The sequence below is a fragment of the Aulonocara stuartgranti genome, assembly GCF_965226115.1.
Source record: "Aulonocara stuartgranti genome assembly, chromosome: 2".
Taxonomy (NCBI): Eukaryota; Metazoa; Chordata; class Actinopteri; order Cichliformes; family Cichlidae; genus Aulonocara; species Aulonocara stuartgranti.
In genome coordinates, this window is record NC_138940.1 from 36,323,464 (window position 1) to 36,335,239 (window position 11,776).

Below are 11,776 nucleotides of genomic sequence, written 5' to 3' on the forward strand. Positions count from 1 at the left end.
TAAACACTGCCTAAGGCAAGGTGCCTAATCTGAGATGGAAAACCTTTTCCGAAAACAGAACTGCAAAAGGAAAAGAAGCTGCTGGATTTGCCGAGGGGAGAAAATCCACAACAGGCATTTAATTGACTTAACTTTTAATTATGAACATTCACACTCAAGACGTATTCTGTGTTTTAGGTAAGCTCAACTCTTCTGTGTTTTTTTGTTTGTTTTGTTTTTGTTATTTTGCATGCACAAATATATACTTATTTTACCATTTGTCATATGTAAAATTCAATGTTCATCCATGCTGGTGACATAACTTTAGGAACAGCCCACCATTGTAGTCTTAACCAACATATCTCAACAAGTCTTACAGAGATCAACATTGCAGTCCTTTATGGTTCCCAAAGGCTATGCCATATAATGGTATGGTGCCAGGCACGAAAGGATATCCTTTTTCCAATGATGTATCCAATCCACAGTAGAACCAGTTCAATGCTCTTCCATCAAAAAAAGGAAATTTCCCACAGCGATGACATGGCACAACTTGTTGGAGCCAAAGTTAAAGCCACTGATTTCAACTATGAGAGAGGGTACTGCAAGAAAAACACAAAAGATATGCAGCCTGCAGATGCATGCAGTACTTCCTACGGAAATTATGCCAACTGCTAGCATCATTGTGCAACTTTCATTATTACCTGAAATGTGGGCTGGTTATCAAAAAGCCACAGAGGAAGAACTGTATTAATGTAAAAGTGGTATATAATGTTATTTTGGTCCAGTTCTGCATGCATATTTATGTCCTTATGATGAATTCTTAGAACAACTTGTTCTCTAGTTCCACCATCAGGTCTAATATTTGAACAACCTCCAGTAAAACTAATAAAATCCCAGCTCACCACAGCTGTAGCCTGCTTATATTAGTACACCAGATTCTAATGGTAAACACGAACACTGTAACTTTTCTTCAAAGCAGTTTCTTTACGTTCTTCTTTTTTGCTTTATTATTGTTGAAAAATGTAATTTCAGTTGAACATAGAACTGAACATATGCAGTCGCTTAGGCCCAATATAGAACTGCGCTGTCTTTATATACCTGCCATCCCTTCCTGAAGCCTCACCCTGAAGACAGCCCAAGTAATGATATCTGTCACTACAGGAGCGAGCACTCCAAATAAAAGCAGACAGAATTAATTGCAGCTCGCTGTAGTGACCTTTTCTGTTTGATAAATCATAAAGCCTAAGAGACTGCCATTAGTCTTATAGAGGGAAAATACGCAGGTTTGAGAAATGATCTCAAATTCTCAGGATCCAAAGCGGTATCGACCGGCCACATACAGAACACACCCACGCTTGCATGCAAAATTTGTAGTACCCTATCCTACTCACTTGAAATGGGATAGAGACACTGGTGCTTTATTGTCTGAGAAGAAGTCAAATTCCTGTTTCATCATTTAGTAAAGGGAAGCATTCCCAAGGCGCTCAATTAAACTTCAACAGCAGGAGCCACACTAGTCTCTGGACTGTGCATAATGTAGACAGTCATTAGGTTATTTTCTGATCCATTTTAAGAGGAAACCACATATCATTGGCTTTTCGAGACACAGAGGCTTTTGAACTTCCCGAACTCTTCCGACTTTTTCTCTTTTTTTTTTTAAATCTGTAGCTTTTAAATAAAAATTTCAAAAATGGGAGACGAGTCAGAGCCAAGACAACACTTTTAACTAATCAGGTAAGCACAGTTTTAGAGAAGAGTAATTATTTTCAAGGTGAAACACGAGTTTAAAGAGTCAAGGGTGATTTCTGGGGGATTTCATCATGTACACAAAGTAGTTTTTGCTCTATTATCTATTACCTTCTGTACAATATGAATCTGTATTGTATAAAATCTGAGCAGCCGTGTCACTCCATCAAAGCTCAGCTCTGCACAGATTCATAGCACTGTCATTATATTCGAGTAGAACGTACACGCAATGTGTTTTTTTTCCTCCAAATGCACACACTGATCCATGATGAAGGAGCCGCCTTACAGCTGAGTGTGTCTGCATCGGCCTTTGGTGTCTTGAAAAAATGATTAATTATCTCAGCGGAGTGTTAGAATAAACATAAAAACTCGTGTTATTACATGTTCCTGGAATACAATAATAAACAAACAGGTGGAACTCAGCACAAAAACAGAAGGCTGTCTGCTGGTGGGGTGGAAGTGAAAAGACTACAAAAGAGAAAAGTATGGATTTTTGGGTTATGCAATCGTTTACCTCTTTGAGGGGAAATCTGCGCCGAGGTAATGTGAAAATAGGCTCAACTTGTACATGTACCACACTGGTCATTTTAAACTGTATTCCCTGCCGAGGCTTTATCGATGACATCAACAGCTTTGACTTTTCATTTTGGGATTTATTTTGATTTTATTCTGAAGGGAAGGGGTATCATGATCACCTTTATTTCACTTTAACTCACCTGGATCTTCTTTTTCTTTGTTAAAGGCTGATTTTAAATAAATAAATCAGTCTCACGAGTTTCACGTGAACATTTCTGGGCTCGTTTTTTTCCCCGTTACAACCAGGCCTCACTCTTTGAAAACCTTTACGACTAGCATAATTACAATTTGCACATTCTAAAAATGATTCCCTCAGTTTGTCCAGTTACACCATGCGGTTTGTCTTTCAGCCTCATTACGCTGATGAGTTTCCACCAGCAAATGAAAATGACGGTAAAGTTCTCAGATGCGTTGCTGCTCAATTTCCATTTCAGCAGTCAGAATGAACTAGTGATCACATTCGGCAGAATGCACTGCTTTACTGTGTGTGACTCACCTCTGCGTTAAATGCTCCTCATGACGCAGAGCAGACAACTAAGAAATCTTAGACATTTCATTTTAATGATATTTAAACATCAATGCAACACAATCAAATGAGCGATTCCTGCGTGTACTTGAGGAGACCCTGTAGCTGATTGAAAAGGAGAGAGCATCACTGATAAGGGGGGCTTGGCCCACATGATTAACAAAAGTCTTCAGCCACATTTTTATTTCTTTATATTTTGTTTCTAAAGAGCCAGACTTTCTGGTGCTTTTTTTAAAACGGTCTTAAGAAACAGGCTTTATGAAGGGTTTCAAAGCTTTTCTTTGGACAATGAATATTTTGCTACAGTCTTTGTACCTGACCATTTTCAGAGGAATGTGTTTTTCGTTTTGTTTAGCCACTTAACATCAATCTATAAATGATTCAAGCATAAAAAAGACACCGAACTCCAGGGCTGAACCAGTGCTGCATCTATACATACCTTAGCAAAGAAACTATTTTAAATTGTATCTGCAGGCACTTTGTAACTAGCAGCCTGTTGCAAAAACACATCATTTGTTCCCATGTTTTGAATCTGAATCTATTAAAGATATCAAAGATAACATATAAATATAGCATAAAATAGTATTGTTGCACCAACAAAGTGCTATTAGCCAAAAACTTTCCATGTTTCAGAATGATGTGCAGTGTCTCCTTAAAAATAAATACTGAGAAAAAAGTGTCAGGCCTGAAAAAGCATCTACGTAGATGAAAGGTATATTGAAACAGTCGTCATTTGAGTCTTCGTTAGAGTCAGTGGTGATGGGGATCTTTTCTAAATTGTTGAAATTATGAACAAAGAAAAGTATTGTCAGATGTCGATCTACCATCTGGAAAGATTCTTATTGCCAACAGCTTAATTTTTCAGCATGACGATGATCCCAATCGAAGAGCCAGTGCAGTAAAAGCATGCCTGCTACACTATCAGTCATGGACTGACCTCGCCAGAGCCCAGACTGTTGAAGCAGTGTGGGATCATCTTTACAGAGAATAGAACAAAAAGCAGCCAACATCCAAAGAAGAGCTTTGAATGTCCTTCAAGAAACCTGGAGCACTATTATTTAAAGACTACTTAAAGAAATTACAGTAAAGTTTGCCGAAGACAGTTCAGACTGTGTTAAAGAATAAAGGTGTTCATACCGAATATTCAATTTCAAGCTCAAGTTAACTGTAAAAAATAATTGCATTCTTTGCTTTATTTCCATGCATGTTTGCATATGTTACAGTAAATTGCTGCAGGTATTTCCAATTTTTCTTGAGAAATAAGAAGAAATGAAGGGCGACTCAAGACTTTTTGCACAGTAATTATGTGATGGAGGAGAGTAAAAATGTTGTCACAACAAAGTGATAAAAAAAACATTTAAACAGAGGTTTACTGAAAGAAATGAAGAAATATATTCCCTCTAATACTTATACAGATAAATATAAATTCACAGATTAAAACAAAATAAAATAAATGTCAAACCTTTTGAAGAAAAACGCCTCATAATGTTTAATTTCTTCAGACTGTGAGCTCATTCGGTATATTGAACATAAGCTACCTGAGAACAACACATAGAAAACATGCAGTGAAAAGACGGAGTGGAAGAACTGAATAAGAATCATCTCTAGCACTACGTTTTCCCTCCTTTTCACAGCCTGAAGGTTAGACTAAGGAGGGCGAACATCATGAGTCATTTCGAATGAGTTCACCACCTTGTGTATGGTAAAGAGGGTTTTCAAATTGCCATAAATATGCCATTATGTCTGCAAAATGACATGAAATGACTGTCACCCAGCTCAGTCAATCCTATTTCCTGAATCTAAAAATAAGGGATAAAAAAAAAAAAAAAAAATACCAGACCCGATTGAGGTGTAGGCCAGGGGCCTGTTTCACAAACAAACTACTCACATGCAAATTGCAAATGGCATCCAGTTTCACTGACAAATTGCAGATAAATCTGCCTCCAGTGCTGTTGCATGAGTCACAAGTATTATGTTTCTTTTGATGAGTGAAAAGTGCTAAAATTAACACAGGCGAAGATGATCTATTTCTGCAAGTCACAGTGTGCGTGTTTCAAATTTGATGTAGTGGCCGTCAGTGCCAGAATACCCAACACACACCCATAATGCATCCCCATTCATGTCCTCCGTGAATGTTCTGGAGTGAGCTGAGGGAAGCCAACATGGGTTGCAGAAGAGAATAAAGCCCAAAAGAGGGTCACACTGCCAAGCACCGATCAGAACATCAGAACTTGTCGGCTCCAATTAGAAGCGCATAAGCAGAATATGAAGTGTGACCAGACGAGCGGCGGCGCCACGTTACCCTAACCAGAGCTGACACAAGAGTGATCACTCCACCTGAGAATAAAATTTACTGGAAACTGTAAGGAAGCACATAAGTTATTTAACACAGCTTGGGAAAGAAGCTGCAAGTGGCGAAGCACACTCTGCAGCAGCCACAAGAAGTATGTTGCACTCAGTGCAGGAGCCATTAACTCCAATTAGAGGGTAGCAGCTGGAGGAGACTGCTGAAGTTATGTTATTGACCAGAGTGTCTACTACAGTCTGAAGATCCATCCTGAAGAGCCGTTATTTCAGTCTTTTTGAAAAAGATTAGATGGAGCTTTGCATTTAAATGATACACTTTAGCAGGAAAAGATCATTAAATCATTGGAGTTGTCGCTGGGCAACAAACAACAAACTCCTGCCCTGCATGCTGACAAATGCATATAAATGTTTTGCACATATTCAACTCTGTATATTTTATATATTTTATTATTATTATTATTATTATTATTTTATTTTATTTTTTTACTATTTAATTTGTAAAAATGTGTATACACACACACACACACACACACACACACACACACACACGTAGGAAAATATTTAGTATACACATCCAGAAATGCATACACTATTATATATTGTACATATATTTATTAGTTTCAGGTTGGCCATTCTTGTATTTTGCTCGTTTGTGTTGTTGTGTTTGCACATCTCTGTTGCTTGTGGGGCTCGCACACAAGAATTTCACTCGCATGTGCTGTGCCAGTGTGCCTGCACATGTGATGTGACAATAAAAAGTGATTTGATTTGATTTGATTTAAATAGCGGGATAACCAAAGCCAGCATCTCTGGTGGAAAGGCTGAAAAGATTAAGATGTCACCTTCGCATTTTGAACTCTCCCAAAACTGTTTAATTATCTTTTAACAATGTGGATTTTTCACTGTAAATTTACCATGAAATGTATTAAACACAAGTCTGAAGCTAGTGAGCGAGGCGACTCTAAAGCTGTGCATTGAATAGAGATTCCCAGCATCCTCTCAATAATGATGCTGACACACAACACGACACACAGGCGGAATCTTTTTTGTAATATGACGTATTATTATTTGTTTCATTCACATATAACATTTTCTGACTATGCAAGCTTTGCTGTTTTTAATACTTTATTTCCTAGTCGGTCTGTCTGTGCGGAGCCTAAATCTTAAATTGCGTGCGCTTGTATAGTGTCTTTAAACCTCAACTAGGTCCTACAAGGCGCTTTACAGTTTGTTTTGCAGTCACCTATTCACAAACTCCTGCAAAAAACTCCTCGCTACATAATTGAGCTCCTCATAAGAGATGACTCGGGGCTTCAGGTGTGCAAACTAGCTGTGCAGCTGAGAGAACTGCATCATTTATATCATGTCATACACTCAGTTCTGGCAGCTGTGCCACGCAACTTGGAAGCAACTTGGGGTTGTGTGTACCCAAGGGAATTTTGGCACAAGCCTGCATAGCAGACAGGCAGCCTCACCAGGTATCAGTGGACACCTATTGTAGAAGGAATTACCACAAGGGTAGTTCTGAGTATGTTTTCAGGGGTTTGTACCATCTGCCTGTGATATTTCCTGTGCAGTAGAGCTATAACCATGCAAGCTGCAGGCACAAAACATGTTTGCAGCTGACATCAAAATGCAACTGCAACATAAGATCTAGTTTAGTTTGCAGTAATTTGGTCGTAAAGTAAAATAACTGAAAATTATTTTTTATATAATTTCCTTTAAAAAAAGAAGCTACTCCAGTTTCAAGGAAAAACACCACTACATAGCACATACTGTATATGCTAGAGTTAGAGTAACTAGATGTATCATCTGAGAACCACAGATGTCTGCATTCAATTTTGTGCCAATCCATCAAGCACATTTTACGATATCTCACAGGGTGTGTGACAAATTTAACCTGCAGCGTAACTGGATAATAAGTCAGAGATTCTCGATTCCAAATTTCATTCAATACATCCAGAATGTGTCAAGATATTTCAGACTATAACAAAGTGACTGACTTACACTGCTGCCCCTGCAGCCTTGCCACCAGGATGGCATAAACCAGAATACCACAGAGAGAAATTTATCAGCTCGCACAATATTGCACCTATGCAAATTGAAAAATCCGGCACAACATTCTCTGCAAATTAAATGAAGCAACTGGTCGGCCATTCCCTCCCTCACCCATCGTGCCATATTACAGATGACTTGCCACACGGGGCCTGGCTGTGAGCTGGCCCTCAAAGCAGCTCCAAGAGCAAGGCCTGCAGTGGCAGGCAGTAAATAACCAGCATAAACGTGTCATGGGAGACACCCCACAGACACCAACCCATTTAATGTTAATAGGAAAGCATCGGTTACCAGATTCTAAATAATAGCTCGCAGTCACCATGGCCAAGGATAGTTACCACAGGAATTTATGGAGTCAGCAAATTGCTTTTCTATCCCCATTCTTCCCCATTTGTCCGTTTTGCCATCTCTCAGCGCAGGACGGGGATGATGGAGCAGTGCAGGGAGATGACGGGACTGCTGCAGCCTGCCTGACTGAGCACACCTGTCCTACGGCCACATAGCTCGGGATGATGATGCTCCTAGGTGTACAACAGCTATCATTCCGTCTGGGTCTCAGGAGAGACAGCCACTTGACAGGCTGCTGAGATATTTTTATTCCAGCAGGGCCTGAGGTGTTTCAGTGTGACTGCTGGCACTTTTATTTCTTGGACAAGAATTGTGTATACACACTGCTCAATTTGAATATGCTTGGCATTGTTATGTGAGCCCAATAAATGTTAACTGTTTATTGAAGGTTTTAAAGACTGATGATGGATCTGTCTGTTATTTTGCAATTTTCTACCTAATTAAATGTCTGAAAAATAGAATTACACCTGTTTCTTTGTTTTTACTTTACAGTGTCACAAAAAAAGAAGCGATGTGGTGCCAATAGACTATTTTCAGTTCCTTTACTGTCAACAAATATCATACAAACATCAGAGGCAAAAACATGTCAGTCTGTCTCTTAATACTTTCTGACTTCTCCACCCTGTCTTTGGCATCCTGCTGTCTTTGAGATCTTAACACCTGCTGAAAATCCTTTTTTCTTACCTTGTTGCAGTGAGATTCAATACTTTGTGAAATCACTGTCAGATGCATTTAAGCAGCGTTCACATGTGCATATTGTGCTAAAACAAACGGTGGGTGTGCCCGACATTTAGGGGGTAACTTTGCCTCTGTCACAACAAGGATGGTTGCTCACCATAATAATCAACTTCTCCTTCATTTTGACAGTGAAGGACAAGGTTCAGTCACCCAAAAATTGATTGTGCGACAACCTCGACCTCTGAGCGTCCACTTTGAATCGCAAGGAGATAGCACAGGTCGCCCGGTAGGAGGAAACCTGTCTCCAATCGCAATCTGACTTGAACCGACGGCAGTCGCTCTCAGACAGGTTGACAAAGGTTTGCAAAATACTGACATGTAACATATCAAAGCAACAAACTGCAATCATTTCCAAGTCGGTCTGCACGGATTAGTACAACTTACCTGTGACATGTCTCTTTGCAATAGTAGACTCATGTATTCCAATTATTACATTATTACAAAAAGATGTCATGTAATTGCAAAATGACATCAAACTTATCACCATTTCATCGTCGCCTAGACGCACCAAAGTTACTTTGAAGGTTGCAGATCTGGTCTCCCCTTTTCAAGGAAACCAAGGCTGCAAATTCATTGCCCACAGTCACAGAAATTTTGGTCATGCTGTGGTATCCAACCACTAAGGAAGTTTAGCACGGCATTCAAAGTATTCAGTCAAAAACAATGATCAATGATTAATTAACTTAACACTCAATAGACAGGAGCCTGGCAACTGTTGCAAGTCTACGACTAAGACTCAGCTACACAGACAGTTATTGTTGTTAGGATCAGTTCAGTGTTGGATTTGCATTTTCATTGTAGGAATGTACTACAATTTCACTGCACTTAATTTTAACAGTGCTGTCAGCTAACAAAGCTGCCCTAAAGAAGAAGACGCAGAAGTGGCGATCAAGGTGCCACTTCTTACTGAGTATATTCGCCTTCTTCTTCTTCTATACTGTCACAGATGACATCTCGTCCAGTCAGATAGTCTCACATGTTCTCCGCATGCAAACGAAAACCTTAAACTGAAAAAAGAAGACACAAATGTAATTTACAAACTGCAAACTGAGTGGATTTTTGTTGTTTAGTCAAAGCTGTTTTTCATGCTGTGCAAGAAGGAGTAGTATGAAATGGTTTCATCTGACTGGAGGAAAATGAGCCCTTATGTCTGCAGCTATGGTATCTGTGTGCAGATTCCAATGGGATTACAGTACATTATTGCTAATTATACTTATGTAAAAATGAAAGGCAGCCCACATTAATGTCACTTTAAATACTGAAAAATTAAGTCACAAAAGTGCCATTGCTAAAGATATTCAGTCTGGCTGCATGGAAAACAAATCACTGAGGTCCTCATCTTGCCCACTGGAGAGCAAGGTGATATCAATAAGGTCAGAAATGTGGTCAGTGCTAATAAAATCACAAAAGCACTCTGTCCAATTCAACTCCACGAGGTACTATTGAGGTCTCAACCTGTAAATTCATCTCAATGTTCCTCTTTGTAGGAAGAAAATACGAGACCAGACTGATTATTCATGATCACAGCATCTGAATCTGACCTACAGTCCCTTGTTCATTGTAAACAAAGAAAAATCTTCTGGATAAGAATATGCAATGTCACTACAGCACTTGGTAGGTTGCTAATTCTTAACGCTCTGCTAGAGTTACTGGAGACCCGGGGCAGACTTTAACAGAGGATGGCATTTTCAGATCACTCTCCTGAATTAAAAAAGGAGAGAGAATAAAAAACACGCCCGAGACAATCTTTAACACAGTTTGCTTCCTACATAACATTATAAATAATGCAATCCCGAAATGCATTCTTAGGATTCATGAGAGGAGATTTAAACAAACCATGAAAGGCATCAGCTTTCCACTTTGATTTTGGATTAACCTTGCACCCTCCCAAAACTGTGAAAAGTTGTACAAATCAGAAGGGAAAAATGCTAATTCCCAGCCAGGGTTGGTGTGCTACTGAGCATGGATGTATGGAAATAAAAGAATTTACAACCTTTTACAATTTATCCATCACATGCTGTTGAGAGTGTCAAACCTGGTGGTGGTCAGAGGGCCCGGTGGCGCCTGTGTCCGGCAGCCTCGCCTCTGTCAGTGCGCCCCAGGGCAGCTGTGGCTACAATGTAGCTTGCTATCGCCAGTGTGTGAATGTGTGTGTGAATGGGTGAATGACTGAATGTAGTGTAAAGCGCTTTGGGGTCCTATGGACTAGAAAAGCGCTATACAAATGCAGGCCATTTACCAAACCTGTTAATGTAGACTTCTAAAAAGGATAAAAGTCAAATGTCTCAAAAAATTCCCCAAAAGTAATGAAAATTGTTTCTGTTTGATGTCTAAAAACGAATGCATAAATGTTTCTAAACGCTACTAAAAGCATCCCAAATGGATTAACAACTGTAACAGTCGTGATTCACTGATTGAATAAGATAGCTTTCCAAGAGACTGTACAGCCAAGCGGTTGTAAATGTGGCCAAACCAATTGTTTGACATGAATTCAAATCCACATATTTGCATGCAACATGACGGCTGGTGTCAGGGAAGAGGTACTTCAGAAGTACTTCAGCTGACAGGGCTGCGAGTGCGTAGCAGACATAAAAGGTTGGGAACCCCAACCTTTACATTATCTGACACAGCGGCAGTGGCGCCGTCCTCTCCAGAATGAATAAATGACATTAAAACAGGAAGACGCTGAATGATTTCATCTATATTCCGCTGAAAACAGCTTGAGGGAGAGTGTGGAAAATGCATAACATGAAACATGACCAGCAGGCATGTAGAAGAAGAAAGGCGCTGAAAATAGAACACGCTCATAGTCCTTTTAGAGTCTTTCACAATTATAGCTCATCACTGCGTGGAGCCTTAAGAGTTCTGCCAAATCTGACTACAAAAGAGAAGCACACGATATGTGAGCTGCTAGGGCATATGCTACCATTATTAAACCCGCTACGTGGATTTATTTTTTAATATTACAGATGTTTTGCAGCTGTGCTCAAGATCAAAAGCTGTGCAATCCTGTCATCAAATCAAATTGGATTTCGGGAAAGAAAAAAAAACATCTGATGGGCTTCTGATAGCCTTTGTGCTTGGAGGAAAATGCTCTTTCAGTGTAAGTACAGGAAGGTTACTGACCATAAAAATGCTCCAAGTGAATGCAGATTGATATAGCTGGAAGGTCCTGCAGAATGACAACATTAAAGCCATTTTAAGATGAAATTCCTCTTTGAGATGGGACGTCACTCCAAGCCCTTTTGGGAGAGAAATATTGTGCGGCTCTTTTTCTTTACCAGCAAAATAAACCATTTAAAGCTCAGAGAGACATTCAGTTTCAACCTGGACTGGGCCATGAATAAGAGTTACCGGGCTTTATGATCACAGATGAAAGGAAAGGAATGAAAGAAAATATCACCGGCCTTGTAAGAATGAGGGAGAGCAAGGCTTTTGATGTTGAAAACCAAGATTCTTTTTTTTATATTTAACTGATTCTTAGAATAGCCATCACAGCCA